Below are 8,319 nucleotides of genomic sequence, written 5' to 3'. Positions count from 1 at the left end.
GGGACTCGCACCTGCAGGAACCTCACACAGTGGGACTCCCACCCGCAGGAACCTCACACAGTGGGACTCCCCCAGGAGCCTCACACAGTGGGACTCCCACCTGCAGGAACCTCACACAGTGGGACTCCCACCTGCAGGAACCTCGCACAGTGGGACTCGCACCCCCCAGGAGCCTCACACAGTGGGACTCCCCACCCCCAGGAACCTCACACAGTGGGACTCCCCCAGGAACCTCACACAGTGGGACTCCCACCCCCAGGAACCTCACACAGTGGGACTCCCCCAGGAACCTCACACAGTGGGACTCCCACCCCCAGGAACCTCACACAGTGGGACTCCCCCAGGAGCCTCGCACAGTGGGACTCCCACCTGCAGGAACCTCACACAGTAGGACTCCCCCAGGAGCCTCACACAGTGGGACTCCCCCAGGAACCTTGCACAGTGGGACTCCCCCAGGAGCCTCACACAGTGGGACTCCCCCAGGAACCTTGCACAGTGGGACTCCCCCAGGAGCCTCACACAGTGGGACTCCCCCAGGAACCTTGCACAGTGGGACTCCCCCAGGAGCCTCACACAGTGGGACTCCCCCAGGAACCTTGCACAGTGGGACTCCCCCAGGAGCCTCACACAGTGGGACTCCCCCAGGAACCTTGCACAGTGGGACTCCCCCAGGAGCCTCGCACAGTGGGACTCCCCCAGGAGCCTCGCACAGTGGGACTCCCCCAGGAGCCTCGCACAGTGGGACTCCCCCAGGAGCCTCGCACAGTGGGACTCGCACCCGCAGGAACCTCGCACAGTGGGACTCGCACCCGCAGGGACCTCGCACAGTGGGACTCTCACCCGCAGGGACCTCGCACAGTGGGACTCCCACCCGCAGGGACCTCGCACAGTGGGACTCGCACCCGCAGGAACCTCGCACAGTGGGACTCGCATCAGCAGGAGCCTCGCACAGTGGGACTCGCACCCGCAGGAGCCTCGCACAGTGGGACTCCCCCAGGAGCCTCGCACAGTGGGACTCCCCCAGGAGCCTCGCACAGTGGGACTCGCACCCGCAGGAACCTCGCACAGTGGGACTCGCACCCGCAGGAACCTCGCACAGTGGGACTCGCACCCGCAGGAACCTCGCACAGTGGGACTCGCACCCGCAGGAACCTCGCACAGTGGGACTCCCACCCGCAGGAACCTCGCACAGTGGGACCCTCACCTGTTCCCCTGGCGTCTGGCTCATTGCAGCCCCCGAGGCTCATCCGTGTGGTCACGCGGTCAGGACCCGTGTGTATGTGCCGTGTGGGCACGTTTCGTTTACCCGCTTATCTGCCCATGGACGTTAGGGTGGTTCCTGCTCAGAGAGGACTTGGTGACTCATCAGATACTTCCTGAGTGTCTGCTGGGCACAAGGCGCAAGGCGCTTCTGGGAAAGGCCCGCTTTGCATGTCTTTCGGTTGCCAGGGGACGCGGCCAGGGCACAGCGTTTCAGTTGCAGTTTCCAGTTGGCTGTCAGGGCGCCTGAGACTTCTGTCCCCCGAGGGCCAGGGCCCCCACGGCTGCCACGGGGCTTCCAGAACCCTCAGCTCCGCTTTCGTGGTTCTTGGTAATAAATACTGCATAGCCCCGGGGGTTGAAGGTCTCCGCAGGCCTGGCATCTTCCTGATGTCCTCGCTGACGTCCCTGGTGACGTACACGCTGAGTGGAGCGCCACTCTCAAAACAACATTCCCTATCGAAGCACATTCTTCTGTACCTGGGAAACAGGAAAGTACAATTATCCTAAATTGTTTTAGTGGCCACAGATAATGCGTTCCAGTTGACTCAGTGGTCCCAAGACCAGGAGAGCGCAATTACTCTAAATTGCCTCGATGGCTCTAGATAATGAGATCCTGGCAACTCAGTAGTATCAAGACCCGAGGGCTCTAGATAAGGTGTTTCTGTCAATTCAGTGACCCCGAGACCCAAAACTATAATTAACATGCTTAATTCTGCTTCTGTAAACTGCTTTTTTGCGAACCAGGTTCCTCATTCCAAACCTTGAGATATAATCAATACCTTTGTGATCTTTGCCTATATAAGTCTGGCTTTGCCACCATCTTATTGCTATGAGATTTGGGAATGGCCTCTCATAGTCCCCGATTGCAATAAATGTGACTCTTTAATTCGAAAAAAACAAAACAAACAAACAAACAAACAGACAAAAAAACGACGTTCCCGATTCAAGAGCACAATGTGCCCGTGGCTGCCCAGCCTCCCGTCCTATCAGCCACCGGCCGGCGGGGGCAGAGGCTCACGGGGCACAGGTCTACCTTCACGCTGTGGACCTGAGCGAAGAAGAACGTGTCTCATTTCTCTGTGACTGTTTTTACCCGGGACCATGGTCGGCCTGAGGACCCACTTGCTCAGCTGTATTCTAGGTGGTTCTGAAATGAGGTGTTTGCTCTACAGCAGGGGTGGGAGCCTTTTTTTCTGCCAAGGGCCATTTGGATGTTTATTTATTTTTTTAAAGTATATTTTTATTGATTTCAAAGAGGAAGGGAGAGGGAGAGATAGAAACACCAATGACGAGAGAATCATTGGTCAGCTGCCCCTTGCACACCCCCCACTGGGGACTGAGCCTGCAACCCGGGCATGTGCTCTGACCGGGAATCGAACCGTGACCTCCTGGTTCATAGGTCGATGCTCAGCCCCTGAGCCACGCCGGCCGGGCCCTGTTACCTTTTAAACATTGGTTTGTTTTTAGTGGTGCCACCATCGCGGCCACTATTAGGGTTTTTAGGCAAAAATGAGCAGTAAGTGACATCGGTTTCGACACAGTCTGCTCCCCAACCTGGGCCAGTGTCTGGTTTTGCACGGCCCATGAGCTAGGAATGAGTTTCTATTTAACATGTTTTGAAAAACAGTCAAAAGAAGAATATTTCACAACGTGTGAAAGCGACAGGAGATGCGACTGCCTGAGTGCATGATGCAGCTTCGGTGGAGGCGCCACGCTCGTGTGCTCGTCTGTGGCTGCTTTCCCGCCACAGCACCAACGTGGCGGAGCCTCGACAGGCTGGGCGGCCCCCAAACTCAAAAATCCTCCCTGCCTGGCTCCGTACAGGTTTCTAAATTATATTTGTATTGATTTCAGAGAGGAAGGGAGAGGGAGAGAGAGAAACGTGAATGAGGAGAGAATCATTGATTGGCCGCCTCCTGCACGCCCCTACTGGGGATCGAGCCTGCAACCCCCTGACTGGGGATCGAGCCGTGACCTCTTGATTCATAGGTCGACGCTCAACCACTGAGCCATGCTGGCTGGGCAGTCTGGCTCCTTACAGACGCCTGCCTAGACCCCTGGCCCCAGCAGTGTTCTTATGATGGTCTGTGGGGGCACGTCTCCTGCTCCAGCAGCAGCCGGGACAAACTCACTGCCCCAAAGGGCCCCACCCTCACCCCAAGCACAGCTCTCATTCCCTCACTGCTCCCAAGTCCAGTGGGGGGGGGGAGGAGAGCAAAGCCTTCCATCTTTGCAGGCAGGTGCTACGTGTATGGCAAATGAATGGGGAAAGAAATTCAGACTAAAGTGTGAATGTCTAATAGGCCTGCCTTTGTTCTTTCACGCATTGGATGCACCGACATTTTCCAAGGCATTTGCCCTCAGAACGTATAATCTTTTAGGGGCCGTCACCAAGTCTCCACAGAAGACTAGGAACCAGTGCCCGGTGCCGACTTTTCATTCATCCCTCATCCGTGAAACATGTAGGGGAGCCAAGTGCGTCTGTAGTGTAATTTGCCGACGATGCGAAAACAAAACTCCGAGGAGCTGCTAGAAAATGCAAATCCAACTTCCCTCGGCTCAAAATTTGCTGAAGTTTCCAAAATCCCTGGAGTGAGAGGCCGTCGAGCGCGGCAGCCCGCGGCGCATGCTTGGCCGGCGTGGGGAGACGTGGTAGCTGCACGGTTTTAAAATTCCAGGCAAGTGTGGTCACTCTTCCTGCTCCCAGCGTTCACCGCGGAAGCCACAGCTCACTCTCGCCTGAGCAGTCACTGAGCAAACTGACGACATCACACTGTTCAGAGGGCTGCCTGACTGTCGCGGGGGCAGCCCGTCTGCAGACGCCGCCCGGAGCGCAGGGAGGCCCGGGAAGGCCCCGGGAGCTCAGCGCCTCCACCACCGAGGCAGCCAGCCAGGTGGCCGCGTTCCTCCGCGGACGGTGCTGCTCCTCAGGCTGCTGGGAGGTTTGCCACAAGCAACACAAGAAAGCGCTTCACAGGCTGTCACTCCCTGGAACAGGTTCCCTTTCCTCTCCCGGAGAGCTAGCGCCTCTTTTTAGGTTTTCCAAGGAAACCACTCTTTCTTGTTATGTGAACGGGAAGTGAGGGAAGCCCTGAGGGAAGCAGGCGGCTCTAGCCTCTCTCAGCGCTTGCCCAGCACCTGCTATCATAACAGACAGGTTGGTGAGGAATGGAACCCGAAGCGAGTATGGAGAGACCTCACGTTGCCCTGTGTGTGTGTGGGGGGGGAAGTCATTATTCACTCTCCCCCCCAAGGCTTTTGGGAGGCGGCAGTGAGGCAGTGAACCGCACCACGCCCGCCGGTGCCCCGGGCAAGGACAGAGACTCCTTGGGGTGCCCACCTGCCCGAGACCACGCCTGGGCCGCTGGCATCTCCAGAGGTGCCTCCCTCCGAGGGTGACCACTTGCGACCTAGGAAAGGCGCCGCCTGTCCTGGAACTTCGAAGGCGTGAATCCACTCCGCGTGGACCCTGGTGTCTGGCCGCTCCCGCTCACATGGTCTTGAGACACGTCCGCGCTGCTGCTCTTCTATTGCTGCGTGGTACTCACTGTGGGAAGAGGGAGAGAGGCAGAAACCTCAGTGAGAGAAACGTGGACCGCTGCCTCCTGCCCGCCCCTCCTGGGCATCGAGCCCAGGACCCAGGTGTGTGCGCTAACTGGACATCGAACCCGAGACAGGACCACACACCCAACTGAGCCGCCCGGGCCAGGGCCCCGCCTCCTTCCTTTGACGGCTGCTTGCCTGGTTCGCCTCGGCTGAAGTGTTCGGGCAAATTCCACCGCCCGCATGGCCCGGCGCGTCCATTCCCGGGGAAGAGGCCCCTGGGCGACCGAGGCTGACGAGATCACACCGCGTGGGCCCCGTACGCGCTCACGAAATGCTCGTGCCTCGGCCTTAACTCGGCTTAAAAGGAAGTGGCCTCCGTTCAACAGCAAATGGAATGGCTTTCTTTTCTGAGCGGCACTGCCTGCAACCGACTGCCATAATTCCTCTCCCAGCATGCCGAGCGGTGAGGACCCAGCTGATGGGGACTGAGGTCCTATTTCTGCTTCTTGTTAAATTCTCTTTTAGTAAAAGCCAACGTTTCCGAACTCCAGGCAAACACGTACGGTTACCGCTCTGTAAGGCAGCCTGGCGAGTCCTCCCGGATGAGGACCCCCCAGAGAGAAGGACCCCCCCAGAGAGAAGCCAGTGAGCCCCCCAGGAGCCCGGAGGGAAGGAGGGGAAGCAGGGGAAGGAGGGGGTTTGGATCATCTGTCACTCCTTCCTCCAGCCCTGAAAAAGTGCAACCCAATCCACAGCCAGCAAGTCCACTTATTGTCCTCCGCGCACACCGGGGACAAGACAACCCACTACGACTAACGCAGTAATAAAACACCTTCCGAACTGGACATCTCCCCTTCTCCGGCCCGCAGGTGCGCGGAGATGGAGCAGGCGGAGGCAGGCTTTCAGCCCCAGACCGCAGGGTTGGCTCTCGGCGGGGTGGGAACCACGTGACCTTTACTGCTGCTCCGTAAAGTTTCTTTTTAAAAAATCTTTATTGTTGAAAGTATTACCTATGTCCCCCTCTTCTCCCCATTGACCCCGTCTAGCCCCCGCCCCCCCCGACGTATGATTTCTTAGTAAAAGCACCACGCTTGCGCTTACGTATGATTATGCTTTTTATACCAACGACGCCTACAAAATCCCAGAGCCTACTTCCCCGGGAGGCCTGGCCACTTCCCCTTCCAGCTGAGTCTCCTTTGTCGCGGGCAGTCCTGCCAGAAGCAGGCGGGCAGCTGTCAGCGCGCGGTTGTCCACTAGAGAAACCCTTTCACGGCGCCACAACATTTTAATTTTTTTAAATTTTTAAACAAACTTTGGTTAATCCTCACCCGAGGATATTTTTCCCATTGCTTTTCAGAGAGGGTGAAAAGGAGGGAGGAAGGGAAGGAGGGAGGGAGGGAGAAACATCAATGTCAGACAAACTGATTGGTGGCCTCTCGCACGCACCCCAACTGGGCTGGGGATCGACCTGCAACCCAGGTACGTGCCCTTGACCAGAATCGAACCTGTGACCCCTCGGTGTACGGGCTGTTGCTCTAACCACTGAGCATACCAGCTGGTGGCCGCCATGATATTTTAAAAAAGAGAGTCTACCCATCAGTGTTCGAGTAGCAGTTAGCAAATGACAGTTGTAAATCCCGTGCGTCCACTGGAAGCCGGACCGGGGACGGAATACTCAGACACGGGTCTCCCGGGCACTCTCCGCGCGCCCATGCCACCGGGCTGCCTGGTCCTGGGCCTGGGACCGCATTCCCCCTTGCTTTCCCAGGCTGCCTTTCTGCTCACCCTCTCCTGGTCACAGCTCCCCAGCGGGGCCTGTGTGCGCCCGGGGCAGTGGGAGGCGGCGTCCGTGGGCCCCCCGAAACTACGCAGCCTCTTGTTCGTGCGTTTCCCAGAGTGGACCCCCGTCCTGTGGGTGTGTTCTGAGGGTGGCTGACAGCACCCCCAGCACAGAGCGCGCTGCCAGCCCGGACTCTGCCAGCACCACTGGGACCTCAAAAGCCCAATTCACAACGTCCTGGGTTCTCCCCAGCTTGCTGAGTGACGTCCCAAATCGGGCCATGGACGCCTCAGAGACCTCTGACCTCACCGTCCCGAACCCCCGCATCCCACTGTGGCCCACGCGTGTGGTTTGCGGCCCTGAAAGGCCACCCACCTGTCCGAGCCCTGGCCCCGCCTCTGCTCCCCGGGCGGCTTGGGCCCGGCTGTTTGCGCAGCTTCGGGATTGGGATTGGGACTGGCCTCTGGGGGTTTGCTTCCGTCTGTCTCTGCAGCCGTGGGCGTGTCAGGCTCGGCTCGGGCTTGCAGTGGCTCACGGTCCCCGCACAGGTCGCTGACCTCATTCCCTCTGCCCCTCACCCGCCCACCCGGGCATCTTGCCGGCCCTGCCCTGCCCTCCACATCCCCCAGGACGAGGCCCCACGCGTCCTCTTCTCCCTTCCCTTCGCTTGCGGAGACTTCTCTTGCTTCGCTGAAGGCGGGCAGGAGGCGATGCAGCCCTGTCCCAGGTCAGAGGCCCCTCCCTGACAAGCCTCCTGGGCCCCAGTCCCCCCTCCCGCACCCTCTCCTCCTCCGCTCCCCTTGCCTTCCGGGTTCCTGACTGTGACTCTGGCATCCGTGTTGCTGGGGCCTCTGTCTCCTGGGTTACAGTCTCCCGCAGGGCAAGGCTGTCCTTGGGGTCCATGCACCGCCAACTCCCCCCCCTCCCCCCCAGAGGTCAGGGCCTGGCATCCACCCGGCCACCACCAGTGTTTGCTGAGCGGAACAGAAGGAGTTGCTGTGGGTGTGAGGCTCTGAGCCTGGCGAAGGGACAAACCTCACCCACCCTCCGAGGTAGACCTGATAGCCCCTGTCTGGGGGTGGCTGACCCCACCCGTCATGCCCGGCCCAGCCAGAACCGGCCTTAACTCTCCCAGCCCCGGCAGCCTGGGCTCCTCCCTGGGAGGGCCTCCTGGAATCTGCGTACTTCCCTCCTGAGTCCCCTCGGGCCTGGGAGGTTCTCCCTGCCTCTGGCCTTTCTCCCCCACCCGCTGTGCACACGGGAGTTAACTTTGGTCCTGGATCGGACCCTGTCACCTCAGGTCTTCAAACCCTTCCCGCTTCCAGGCTGCCCTGCCCTCCCCTCCCCTCCCCCCACCCCCCCAGCCCTGCTCTTCCCAGGGCCTGAACACCCCCTGGCGCGCTGCCAGCCTCTTTCCTGTGGCTCAGCGGCACCGCCTCAGGAAACCACCCCCTGCCCCCTAAGACCTAAGACGGGACAATTCACAGGGGTCCCTCCGGCCCCAGGCCTGGTTCTGGGGAGAAGCTCAGCAGTGGAACGACCCGTTTGCGTGGTTATCTGATGCACGTGGGCCGCCCCGCTCCCCACTGGCGTCCGCAGAGCCCGTGGAGCATCCAGGCTCAAGCCCGCAGAACAAAAACGAGTGCTGTCGTCCTTCTGGGTGTGTCTCTAGCTCTCAGAGCTCAGGAGCAGTCTCAATACTCCAAAAACAGACTTAAAATAGAATACGT

At 59.5% G+C, this 8,319-nt stretch overlaps 1 long non-coding RNA gene across 1 annotated transcript in view; it reads right to left on the bottom strand.

The window, feature by feature from the left end:
- LOC106695333 overlaps window positions 1–1,351 on the bottom strand; it is a 5,205-nt gene extending 3,854 nt beyond the window's left edge. The window contains exon 1 of the long non-coding RNA XR_002827354.1: window positions 1,205–1,351. This is a non-coding gene — a long non-coding RNA (uncharacterized LOC106695333). The remainder of the gene's footprint in view (window positions 1–1,204) is intronic.
- Between the last annotated feature and the right edge of the window lie 6,968 nt (window positions 1,352–8,319).

Source organism: Myotis lucifugus, unplaced genomic scaffold (genome assembly GCF_000147115.1).
Source record: "Myotis lucifugus unplaced genomic scaffold, Myoluc2.0 scaffold_1112, whole genome shotgun sequence".
Lineage (NCBI taxonomy): Eukaryota > Metazoa > Chordata > Mammalia > Chiroptera > Vespertilionidae > Myotis > Myotis lucifugus.
Note: the sequence above shows the minus strand (reverse complement) of the source record. Positions and strands in the feature narration are given on the sequence as shown.